Genomic DNA, 13,806 nt, shown 5'->3' with positions numbered 1-13,806 from the left:
GCTTAAGTGTGTTTTGCTTAAGTGTGTCCTTCTGAACATGACCTTGGTATTTAGGCCTCGGCTAAGCTATCAGTAAGAGTTGAGTAGGAGCTTTAGTTTTATAGGGTCTACAAGTTTTTAGTCCTGGGAAATGTTGCTCTACGGTATTCAATGACTGACAAGAGGGAAATTGATAATGCGCACTACCCAATTTCAAAATTGCACCTTGTGCATTTTACTATTACAACTTTCAAGAGTAAGTTGAAGCCAGACTGAGTTGTATTAATACAAATGTATTAATACCACTTGCACGCCCCACAGTTTGGGAACCACTGCCTTACATGTTGCCCAAACCAGACGCGTCAAGTGCGTTGCAAAATAAATGTACACATACATGTTATTCAATCATTGCACCCACACAGCTTGCGCGTGCCAACGAGCGTCTGCGTTGCCAGGCGCTAAAATAGAAGTTGCTTCTATTTGTGACGCAGAACGCGATGCAAGTCCTGCCTCTCCCAACTCCTCATTGGCTTTTAGAAGCATATACCCACGTGCCATCTCCTCATTGGTTATACCCACGTGGGTGACTGAAAGATGAACTGAGGTAGGTTGTGGTAATACACCTTATTATGAAAGTTAGTTGCCAATCGCCATATGAAGTCCAAAGAAGAAAAAGCCTGGAAGGAGGAGAGATGACTAGAAACGATTCGGTTTAACGTTTTATGTTTGGATTAACTGTGCATTTCAGGTAAAATAAAAACTCAATGTTTATATCCCAGGACAAATGAGTTAGCAACTGCAAGCTAGCTAGCTAAATTGCCATAAATGTTTAATGCTTTTCGAACGTCTGGTTTGAGCATAGTGTTAGAGAATAAATGTCATGTTTTGGCACCCAAGAATTTGCCAGGATTTTGTCAAGGCTTCACAGCTCAATTCTGAGCTGAGAATATATGAGAATATATGGATGCGCCTTGGTTTGTTAATGTCTCATTCTTATTGTGACGTATGTGCATTCTTATTAGTGATAAACCTGCCCTAGGCATTCCTGTGTAGAGCTATGCTAGTCCCACTGTAGCTACTTTAGTTAGAATCTAATGTGCCTCAGAAGCAAATTCTGTGCTCTTCAATGCTGCCGAAATTATATAAGATCAATCAAGGTGCCTCATTTGTACATTTAAAGCCCATTGGAGAGTGTAGAGGAATCTTGTGCACTATAAGGGTATATTTGGGCATATACATTATTTATTTACAAAATACCCAGGACCTTGTTCATATTCTAGCTCAGCAATATTGTGTACATTTTATTATCCTTGGCTCTTGTACAGTGTTGAGTAATGTAATGTTATTTCAGTGAAGCTGCAAGAATGTTTGCGTTCTGCTGGTGAGAGGACAATGCTCTAGCCACGCGCCTGGGCTCAAGGCCTAGAAATGAACTCGGGCAGACAAGAGTCTCAACCATAGTGGGTGAACCGCAGGCTTTTCATGTGGTCCCATCCACCATGCCAAACCCCAAGCCAGAGAAAGAGAAGTGATGACAGATTGTGTATCCAACATAATCTCTGTCTCTCTCTCTCTCTCTTTCTCAATTCAAAGGGCTGCTCTCTCGCTCGCTCTCTCGCAAAAGTAAAGATTAGGCCTGCATACAAGGCTCCCTATTAGCCAGAGGCAAGACAATTAGCACAGTCAACAACTCAACGGCAGGTAATGACCATCTTTGTAGGAATTTATTGGCTTGATAAAAGATTTTCATCCAAAGCGTGTTTGAGTTCCCCAAGGCTTATTGTCCAACTGTAGATGTTTGTACATATGACTCACATTTGCTTGTTGAACAAGACTGACATTTTAAGTAAGAATGAAGCAACTAGTGGTAGCAACTAGTGGTGTGTTTATGACTGTTTTGCTACAGATATTGAGACCTATTTCCCTGGAAGCATGCGTCAGTGTCTTGTATAGGCTTTGTTGTACGTATATTTTTCATACAGCATGATCTTTTTTTGTAGGTCTGTTATCAAAGTTATCTGGTTGGTTCGGGAAATGTAGGCCTAAGCTCCCTGTCTCAAGTGTTGTGATACTCATGTAGTCTATCCTGTTAGGGTGAACGCTTCGAGTACCCAGCCATCGTAACCCCCCCCCCCCAACAAATTCCACGTCCAAGTCATAGCTCATTCCGGGGCTACAGATGTCCCCAACAAAATGAACACGCACCGTAATATAATTCCTCTGTTGTTTATACAGCAAACAAGCCTCGGAGCCTAGTTGAGAAGACCTCAATATGTTTTGTGTGATAAAGCGTTTGCCGCTGTCTCCTTGTGGTTTGCCAAATTCTGCTTCTAATTACACACTGAGGTACTTGCAAGGAATGCGGGAGCACTGCTCGCAGTTGTGCCTCGTTCTGTTCTGACCCCGTGTGTGTGCACAGTGGTGCCTCGTTCTGTTCTGACCCCGTGTGTGTGCACAGTGGTGCAGAATGACGCCGTTTATGAGCCATATGAAATGAGTTTGACTTTCCCTGTTCTTTTTTCCTCCTCCCCACAAACCGCCCAGTCGTCTTTATGGAAGTCTGCGTTGGAGACCCACTGCTTTTTCTTCCCCTTTGAATTGCTGTGATGGTACAGGGTTCCTAGGAATAGGCCTGTAGCTGAGAAACTAGTGATGAGAGAGAAATGTTTAAGTTACATATCGGGATTATTATTTTTGACGCTCTATATCGTATCGTTCTATCGCAATATTATTTTTGCGTTAGTTGGCTGTACCTGCAACAAAACTCTAGTATTTTTCCGTCAGCTTGTTCTCCATTTTTTTTAAATAGGTAGCCGATTTTGTTTTCAGCACTTTTTTATTTCCATGAATGATCGTTTTCTCATGGCTCTCCACTTGTCCTTCTGCAGCAGACATATGGTGAGCAGTACGTTTGGAACATCGAATTGCAACAAAATCACAGTATCGAATAGCAATACATATCGTATCAGTGCCTAAGTATCGTGATAATATCGTGAGGTCTCCCTGGCAATTCCCAGCCCTATGTGAAACAGCTTAGTTCGGGAATTTTGGTTCCGATTAACACGTTTGGTTCATTTCACGTGGTGATATCTAGACTGAGCTGTTCTTCTCACCCTCTAACAGTTCTTTGGATGGCGAGTAAGCATGGGTGGCAAATGTTTAGGTCTGTGATCTTTGAATTTGGCACTATTCACTTTGGTGAATTTAAGCTTATGTATCTATTTTTTGGCATGCCTCATCTACCTATAAATGAGTCAACCGTTTGTGTTATTGTAGTTAAGTTTCAACAAGCCTTGATGATTGATAGTGTGTTATGTGGACAAGAGAACTGGAAAATAAGTGAATTTAACTGAGAGAATTTTGCAATTGTCCCCTGTGGTTCTGGGAAACTGGATATAGAGCTTCTCCTTTGGCTTCATGACTGTGTGGAATTTGAAGGGAATTTGCCTCAGTTGAGTGTGAATTGGTTTCTGATTGCGTTTTTGCTCTATAACCAGTGGCTATTTCGCACCAGAGTTCGCCAACTGCTGTGGATAAAAAGCAGTGTTTGGTTCGGCCATTTCAGATTGGTGCCACAAACCCCCTTCAAAATGCTGCTGTATAGCTAAGATTGAACATTGTACTGACATTGCACCGTCTTTCTGGGGAAAATGATTGTTTTTGCTAAGTCGCTCCATTTCAGGCAGTCAGTACTGAACAAGATGTTCTGTTTTGAAGATGTGCTAGAACAGATGGTTTTCTCTTTTGTTCCTGAAGTAGGGTGAAGCTGTTTGGCTGGCTCTAATGTTCCACTGTTCTTTTTCTATTGACTAGGAAGCAGCAGGCATCTCTCTCTAGCATCTCTCTCTAGTGAGGCCTGGGCTTAGTTTACTTTGCTTTTACGGCGTCCAAATTTTACAGTGTCTTCTTTTTAAGACCACCAATGATTATCAGCACTAACTTTAAATATTATAGTTTTTTTTTAGCTTTTGGTTATGTCATACTGTCGTGAATTAGCCTGCTCAAAGCTCTGTTGCCAGCCCCACTGTTCGCGGGCCAGAAAAACTGGTAACAGTAAAATTATATTGCCCACATAATGTAAAGGGGGAGATCAGTGGTTGTAACGTGCACCTCAAAGGCCCAGTGTCTGGAGCGGCATTTTGAGTGCATACTTCCTTTTGTTGCTCCTGACATCTGCTATTGCCATTAGCCTTAATATCCCCATGGAACCCTGTAAATTCAGCTCCTGAATGTTGATGAGGGTCCATTGCTGAGGCAGCGGGGTTTTAAGTATTCAACCCGTCGTGCAGCAACACGAACAGGACATTGGCATCGAGCTCCATTTCCAGTCTCACACTGATCCCGGGGTTTGTGTGTTTCTGCCGTTAGTGTTTATGTACACCGTATGTGTGTTTCTCTCTCTCTGTGTGTGTGTGTGTGTGAATGAGGGGTTGAATAGGGCTTTGTCTGGGGGAGTGGGGCGACGTCGTATGCTCCCACATTTCCCGTCGCCTAGCGACAGTAATGCACAGATTGGCAAGAACATCTGCCGTGGTCGGCGCTGCCAAATTTGTGTTGTATAGTAAACACTGCTCCTCTCTCTCGTTCACCCTCTCTCACTCCCTCGCTCCAGCGGGAAGGGGAAGAGGAGCTCTCCTTCCTGCTGTTCTTTTGGCCTGTTTTCTTTTGGAAGGAGCACTGTTTTCTTTCTCTTTTCTCTCCATTCACACACACCACCGGGGTAGTCTCCTTGATGACCTTTCACTCCTCTGCCAAGGCAAGGATACGCCACCCTTGTCAAGCGGCCAATTGTAATATTCCAGGAAATGCGGAGATGAGGCCTCTATGCCTGTGGGGATTGTTGCTGGGATGAGCATTTGAAATGTTGTGGCTGTTTGAATACTAACATTTTGGTTGAGTACTCAAATTAAAAATACATATATTTTTAGAGCACAAGTCCGACACGTGAAACAAATATGTGCACATTTATCTATAATGGAAAAAATATATAAACGCAATAATTTCAAGATTTTACGGAGTTACAGTTCATATAGGGAAATCAGTCAAATTGAAATAAATGTGTCACTAATCTATGGATTTCACATGACTGGGCAGGGGCACAGCTGTGGGTGGGCCTGGGAGGGCATAGGCCCACCCATTTGGGAGCCAAGCCCACCTACTGGTCGCAACAGTGCCAAATTTATCATAACTAGTACAGATAACAATTCCTAATTGTAAAATTGCCATATATATTCAGTCAATAAAAAAGCAAGTGCATTTATTGAAACCGTAAAATCCAACTGGTTGTATAACCATGATAGAATATAATCTTCAAAAAGGTAGCAACACAGACAAAGGGTAACCCAGACACATCACAAGGGCAACAAAGCCCTGAAGCATCCTTTTAGAATGTTTTCTCACCACCAAATAAGTCTAGTTGCGGGTAGTGGGAGAGGATGGACCTAGTTGACACTGCGCCGACATTCTGCTAATTTTCTCATTGAGATCTTATCTCAATACATTTTTCTGTTTCCCAAAACTAAAATCTGTTACGAACACAGACGCTTTGCCAGAGTTAAAAAAAATTCTGTTTAGATCGAGTGCAAGGACAAATTGAGTTTTTGCACACACGCACTTCAGAGTAGGCGTTCCCAAATGGAAATATGCAAATACATGCTACAACACACCAATAGGATCTTGTGAGCTCATGCTTGGCTTTACCCACCTTGCTTGTTCTGTCCACTATGCTTCATTTTCTCCCACTGTAAACGACACAGATGAACTATCATGGGTTAGTTAGAAATATATTTGGTAGTAACCTCAGCAGTGGCATTTGCTTGTTGAAGCCTATGGCTGTGCAATAGCATAGCCTTGTTTTATTAATTTAGYAGACAAGACGCTCTCATTTTCTGAGCCCTTATCACAGTCAAGATACACCTATTTTATAGTTTAAAATAAGTAATATAACAGAATAAAATGGAACAGAATAGTTTTCCAAATGAAAGAAGTTACCAGTGAGAAGTGATGAGCATCTCGTGCCTGGAACTGTTATTCTCAGTGACCTTTTGAATTGGGGCTCAATTTGGCGAGTTGAAAGAAAAATAAATCTGGGTCACAAACCATAGTCTCTGTCTTTCCGATTATACAGATATTTGATTCTGGGAATTTTCTAAATTGATGAACAATTCCACATTGAATACTGCATGGGGATTAATTACGACCATGACATCTGTTTGGTGAGTAGGCCTAGGCTTAATGATTCTGATGAAAATACGCTCTTTGTCTTTATCAAACTAATGTTTTTGCATGTCTATGTTTAGGGGGGTTATAGCCTAGGCTAACCAATTCTAAAAGACACTAGCCGTTCGCAAAGTAGCTTCAGCGGAAAATAGACCGGACGCAATGAATCCAAAACTGCAGCTCATTGTTGTAACACATATTTCCCTACTTCAGTCAACCAGTCCATTTTGAATTTGTGATAAAACTGTCGTCATTTGGCAAGGAATGTAGCTTGTGTATCCCATCAGATACGTTTTTATAGGCATTTATTTTTGTAGGCCTGACGGTAGCTTGTGTGCGCAATCAGCACACGTGTGTGTGTGTGTGTGGAGGAAACGGTCGGAACACAGTGACGTGAATGCGAGACGGGGAAAGGGGAATTTAGGGAGAAGAACTGTGATGCTTGGTTTCTTTTTTGTTGTGCCCCTCAAATGCACATATACAAACGGAAAACTAGAGTCCAAGCAAATGGAATGTTGTTTTCAAGACAATTTCACTTGCCCGTTCAGGCAGCCTCAAAGCACAATCCACCAAATAGTTTTACAGTATTTGGTGAAAAAAATATGATTGCTGGTTAAAGATCAAGCTTTGATGTCTGTTTGAGTCCTCGATTACTCATGCACATCCCTAATTGTTGCTATGGGCTGCTAATGCCACTGGCTGTTAAACATTTGAGCTGAGTGAAGATTTGTCAACAATGGTCTCAAAAGGTTGGTAAAATGGCTTTTGGGTGCTGAAAAAGGTCGCTTTTACCACTCAAGCTCATTTGGTTTGCAACAGGTTTTTAATGTGTTCTTCTTTCAGCAAGTTTCTTCTATCAATGAAAAACGGCTCAGTTTTCACTGGGTGTAAATGGCCAATATCAGGGTGTATCTTCAATTTATATGTCTGGATATCTGGCCTTTTGTTAGATCTAAGGAGTAAGGATATAAGGATGTTCCAGATACTCATGTCCTTCATTTTATATACGGCGCTAGGATATGCTCTATAATGGGACAGTTTCTACATGCAGGGATATATCTTGGGTGAGATACGCACCTGATGCGCATTCACCCTCTTACATATTTGTAGAATATTCTAACATGCATATCAAGATCCTGATATGGACCTCAGTCAAGTGCATATGCATTGTATGTGCTGAGAAACTATACCTTGTAGGCTTAGTGTCAGTATTTGTCATTATATAGAGAAAATAAGATGTCCACATACTAATGATTCAATATATCCGGAGGGAATACAAAAATGATTAGTGCATGAAAGAAAACTAGGGATTTCATATTTGTCAAATTATTGAGCATGTGGTAAAAACTCAAATGCATAAAATCATCCTGTACAATATCAAAAACGTAATGTAAAGATATCCCCTGATTATGGACCCTTTTCTCCTGGTGTTTCTTTGTCAAAGAAAAATGCAGCTCTGTGTTTCTGTACTGACGAGGGTATCTGAATGACCTCACTTTCTGGGTAGCAGAGAATATCAGAGGTCAAAGGTCTGTCCCTTCACTTCCCCCGGCCACGCTCTTTGATGATCACAGCCGTGGCTTTAGATGATGATGATGAAACCCTCCCTCTTCTCTGAGGCGCGTTGATGCTGCTTTGTGTGCTGGCAAACGCTGCACTTGCCTTCAGTCTGTTGCAGCCTACTGTGTACTCTCACTTTCTTTTCCTCTCTCCCCTAAACTACTCTACTTCTCTCGTTACCTCTTTCGGCACGTACTCCGCTTTCATGATCAGAAAATGTCAACCCTCTGCCCCGTTATGAAAATAAGGCGTGAGTAACGTCTCGAGTGCTGTTTTAACAAAAGAGGAAATTGAGACAAGTTTCTGTGCGCCGCAGGGTGGTGGTGGCTCCAGTGCTTCTATTTGTGGCGCCGTGCCGGGAGCCATGTCCTCATCAAACACGCCCACCACCGCCACAGAAATCACCGCTACTGTACCACACTACGTGATACCGGAGAATCCCTTGCCTCGGTTGGAGTGCTTCAGTAGCAAACTTTTCTTTTAACAAAAACCCATTGACACACAGTGGTTGAGTGGTTTTACAGGTCATCTGTGATTTTTGATGGGTACTGATCTTTGTATAATATCTGAATCCTGACTTGCATATTTGGTTGTATTTAAAGGGAGAGCATCTTTTTGATTGTTTATGTCTGGATGTGGAACTTCGGAAAAGGTTGTACCAAACACAGCAATGTGTTTTGGTATAAAAAAGGACTGTAAAATAACCAGGAATTCAGCCAAAAGTGAGTTGTGTATCAAAGTATGAAATTATTATTTTCAAATTCGATTTCTTTTTGGGTTTAGTTGTCAATTTGCAGTGTACAAATTATTATAATTATAGTATGCCCCCCCCACCATCCTCTCTGACAAAAATAAGCCCGCGGCTGAATCTAGTGGCCTACCCCTGTTACAGGGTGTATTTAACCATCAGTTACAGGGTGTATTTAACCATCAGTTACAGGGTGTATTTAACCATCAGTTAGTTACAGGGTGTATTTAACCATCAGTTAGTTACAGGGTGTATTTAACCATCAGTTAGTTACAGGGGTATTGAACATCAGTTAGTTACATGGGTGTATTTAACCATCAGTTAGTTACAGGTGTGTTTAACCATCAGTTAGTTACAGGTTGTTTTAACCATCAGTTAGTTACAGTGTGTTTAACCATCAGTTAGTTACAGGGTGTGTTTAACCATCAGTTAGTTACAGGGTGTATTTAACCATCAGTTAGTTACAGGTGTATTTAACCATCAGTTACAGGGTGTATTTAACATCAGTTGTTACAGGGTGTATTTAACCATCAGTTAGTTACAGGGTGTATTTAACATCAGTTAACAGGGTGTGTTTAACCATCAGTTACAGTGTGTTTAACCATCAGTTACAGGGTGTGTTTAACCATCAGTTACAGGGTGTGTTTAACCATCAGTTACAGGGGTGTTAACCATCAGTACAGGTGTGTTTAACCATCAGTTACAGTGTGTTTAACATCAGTAGTTACAGGGTGTGTTTAACCATCAGTTAGTTACAGGGTGTGTTAACCATCAGTTAGTTACAGGGTGTGTTTAACCATCAGTTAGTTACAGGTGTGTGTTTAACCATCAGTTAGTTACAGGTGTGTTTAACCATCAGTTAGTTACAGGGTGTTTTAACATCAGTGTATTACAGGGTGTGTTTAACCATCAGTTACAGGTGTGTTTAACATCAGTTACAGGGTGTGTTTAACCATCTAGTTACAGGGTGTGTTTAACCATCAGTTAGTTACAGGGTGTGTTTAACCATCAGTTAGTTACAGGGTGTTTTAACCATCAGTTAGTTACAGGGTGTATGTAACCATCAGTTAGTTACAGGGTGTATTTAACCATCAGTTAGTTACAGGTGTATTAACCATCAGTTAGTTACAGGTGTATTTAACCATCAGTTAGTTACAGGTGTATTTAACCATCAGTTAGTTACAGGGTGTTTAACCATCAGTTGTTACAGGGTGTTGTAACCATCATTAACAGTGTATTAACCATCAGTTACAGGTGTATTTAACCATCAGTTATACAGGGTTTAACCATCAGTTAGTTACAGGGTGTGTTTAACCATCAGTTAGTTACAGGTGTGTTTAACCATCAGTTAGTTACAGGTGTGTTTAACCATCAGTAGTTACAGGGTGTGTTTAACCTCATAGTTACAGGGATTTAACCATCAGTTAGTTACAGGTGTATTTAACCATCAGTTACAGGGTGTATTTAACCATCATTTACAGGGTGTATTTAACCATCAGTTATTACAGGGTTGTATTTAACCATCAGTTACAGGGTGTGTTTAACCATCAGTTACAGGGTGTGTTAACCATCAGTTACAGGGTGGGTTTAACCATCAGTTACAGAGGTGGTTTAACCATCAGTTACAGGATTGTGTAACCATCAGTTACAGGGTGTGTTTAACCATCAGTTACAGGGTGTTAACGTTTACAGTTTAACCATCAGTTAGTTACAGGGTGTGTTAACCATCAGTTAGTTACAGGTGTGTTTAACCATCAGTTAGTTACAGGTGTGTTTAACCATCAGTTAGTTACAGGTGGTTTAACCATCAGTAGTTCAGGGTGTTTTAACCCATCAGTTACAGGGTGTGTTTAACCATCAGTTACAGGTGTGTTAACCATCAGTTACAGGTGTGTTTAACCATCAGTTAGTTACAGGTGTGTTTTAACCATCAGTTAGTTACAGGGTGTTTAACCATCAGTTAGTTACAGGTTGTATTTAACCATCAATTAGTTACAGGGTGTTTTAACCATCAGTTAGTTACAGGTGTATTAACCATCAGTTAGTTACAGGGTGTTTAACCATCAGTTAGTTACAGGGTGTATTTAACCATCAGTTAGTTACAGGGTGTATTTAACCATCAGTCACGTATGTTACCATCATTACAGGGTGTTTTAACCATCAGTTACAGGGTGTTAACCATCAGTTGTTACAGGGTGTATTTAACCATCAGTTAGTTACAGGGTGTATTAACCATCAGTAGTTACAGGGTAGTGTTTAACCATCAGTTACAGGTGTTAACCACAGTTACAGGTGTGTTAACCATCAGTTACAGGTGTGTTTTAACCATCAGTTACAGGGTGTTTAACATCAGTTACAGGGTGTGTTTAACCATCAGTTAGTTACAGGGTGTGTTTAACCATCATTAGTTTAGGGTGTTTAACCATCAGTTAGTTACAGGGTGTATTTAACCATCATTATTACAGGATGTTACATAGTAGTTACAGGGTGTTTTTAACCATCAGTTAGTTACAGGGGTGTTTAACCATCAGTAGTTACAGGTGTGTTTAACCATCAGTTAGTTACAGGGTGTGTTTAACCATCAGTTAGTTACAGGGTGTGTTTAACCATCAGTTAGTTACAGGTGTGTTTAAACCATCAGTTAGTTACAGGGTGTGTTTAACCATCAGTTAGTTACAGGGTGTGTTTAAACCATCAGTTATTAACAGGTGTTTAACCATCAGTAGTTACAGGGTGTGTTTAACCATCAGTTACAGGGTGTGTTTAACCATCAGTTACAGGATGTGTTTAACCATCAGTAGTTACAGGGTGTTTTAACCATCAGTTAGTTACAGGGTGTATTTAACCATCAGTTACAGGGTGTGTTAACCATCAGTTACAGGTGTGTTTAACCATCAGTTACAGGGTGTGTTTAACCATCAGTTACAGGTGTGTTTAACCATCAGTACAGGGTGTGTTTAACCATCAGTTTACAGGTGGTTTAACCATCAGTAGTACAGGGTGTGTTTAACCATCAGTTAGTTACAGGGTGTGTTAACCATCAGTTAGTTACAGGGTGTGTTTATACCATCAGTTAGTTACAGGTGTGTTTAACCATCAGTTAGTTACAGGGTGTGTTTAACCATCAGTTAGTTACAGGGGGTTTTAACCATCAGTTAGTTACAGGGTGTGTTTAACCATCAGTTAGTTACAGGTGTGTAACCATCAGTTAGTTACAGGGGTGTTTAACCATCAGTAGTTACAGGGTGTGTTAACCATCAGTTAGTTACAGGGTGTGGTTAACCATCAGTTAGTTACAGGTGTGTTTAACATCAGTTAGTTACAGGTTGTTAACCATCATAGTTACAGGTGTGTTTACATCATTAGTACAGGGTGTGTTTAAACCATCAGTTATTTACAGGGTTGTGTTTTAACCATCAGTTAGTTACAGGGTGTGTTTAACCATCAGTTAGTTACAGGGTGTGTTTAACCATCAGTTAGTTACAGGTGTGGTTTAACCATCAGTTAGTTACAGGGTGTTACCATCAGTTTACAGGTGTTGTTAACCATCAGTTAGTTATAGGGGTATTTAACCATCATTAGTTACAGGGTGTATTTAACCATCAGTTAGTTACAGGGTGTGTTTAACCATCAGTTCAGTTACAGGGTGTTTAACCATCAGTTAGTTACAGGGTGTGTTTAACCATCAGTTTAGTTACAGGGTTGTTTAACCATCATTAGTTACAGGGTGTGTTTAACCATCAGTTAGTTACAGGGTGTGTTTAACCATCAGTTAGTTACAGGGTGGTTTAACCATCAGTTAGTACAGGGTGTGTTTAACCATCAGTTAGTTACAGGGTGTGTTTAACCATCAGTTAGTTACAGGGTGTGTTAACCATCAGTTACAGGGGGTGGTTTAACCATCATTACAGGGTGTGTTTAACCATCAGTTACAGGTGTGTTAACCATCAGTTAGTTACAGGGTGTTATTTAACCATCAAGTTCAGTTTTAACAGTACAGGTGTGTTTAACCATCAGTTACAGGTGTGTTTAACCATCAGTTACAGGGTGTGTTTAACCATCAGTTACAGGTGTGTTTAACCATCAGTTACAGGTGTGTTTAAACCATTCAGTTACAGGGTGTGTTTAACCATCAGTTAGTTACAGGGTGTGTTTAACCATCAGTTAGTTACAGGTGTGTGTTTAACCATCAGTTAGTTACAGGGTGTTTAACCATCAGTTAGTACAGGGTGTTTTAACCATCAGTAGTTACAGGGTGTGTTTAACCATCAGTTAGTACAGGGTGTGTTTAACCATCAGTTAGTTACAGGTGTGTTTAACCATCAGTTAGTTACAGGGGTTGTTAACCATCAGTTAGTTACAGGGTGTGTTTAACCATCAGTTAGTACAGGTGTGTTTAACCATCAGTTAGTTACAGGGTGTGTTTAACCATCAGTTAGTTACAGGGTGTGTTAACCATCAGTAGTTACAGGTGTGTTAACCATCAGTTAGTTACAGGTGGTTAACCATCAGTTATTACAGGGTGTTTAACCATCAGTTATTACAGGTTGGTTTAACCATCAGTTAGTTACAGGTGTGTTAACCATCAGTTAGTTACAGGGTGTGTTAACCATCAGTTAGTTACAGGGTGTGTTTAACCATCAGTTATACAGGTGTGTTTAACCATCAGTTAGTTACAGGGGTGTTTAACCATCAGTTAGTTACAGGGTGGTTTAACCATCAGTTAGTTACAGGCGTGTGTTTAACCATCAGTTAGTTACAGGTGTGTTTAACCATCAGTTAGTTACAGGGTGTTAACCACATAGAGGGTGTGTTTAACCATCAGTTAGTTACAGGGTGTGTTTAACCATCAGTTAGTTACAGGTGTGTTTAACCATCAGTTAGTTACAGGGTGTGTTTAACCATCAGTTAGTTACAGGGTGTTTAACCATCAGTTAGTTACAGGGTGTGTTTAACCATCAGTTAGTTACAGGGTGTGTTTAACATCAGTTAGTTACAGGTGTGTTAACCATCAGTTAGTTACAGGGTGTATTATAACCATCAGTTAGTTACAGGGGTGTATTTAACCATCAGTTACAGGTGTGTTTAACCATCAGTTACAGGTGTTTAACCATCAGTTAGTACAGGTGTGTTTAACCATCGTAGTTACAGGGTGTTTAACCATCAGTTAGTACAGGGTGTGTTTAACCATCAGTTAGTTACAGGGTGTGTTTAACCATCAGTTAGTTACAGGGTGTGTTTAACCATCAGTTAGTTACAGGTGGTTTAACCATCAGTTAGTTACAGGTGTGTTTAACCAC

General features: G+C 40.5%; 1 protein-coding gene across 1 annotated transcript in view; it reads left to right on the top strand.

Moving 5' to 3' along the window:
• Positions 1-13,806, top strand: part of LOC111953775 (activin receptor type-2B) — a 68,835-nt gene that overhangs the window by 34,515 nt on the left and 20,514 nt on the right. The gene's annotated exons all lie outside the window — the stretch shown is intronic.

The sequence above is a fragment of the Salvelinus sp. IW2-2015 genome, linkage group LG27, assembly GCF_002910315.2.
Source record: "Salvelinus sp. IW2-2015 linkage group LG27, ASM291031v2, whole genome shotgun sequence".
Classification (NCBI taxonomy): domain Eukaryota; kingdom Metazoa; phylum Chordata; class Actinopteri; order Salmoniformes; family Salmonidae; genus Salvelinus; species Salvelinus sp. IW2-2015.
This window is presented reverse-complemented; position numbering and strand designations above follow the sequence as displayed.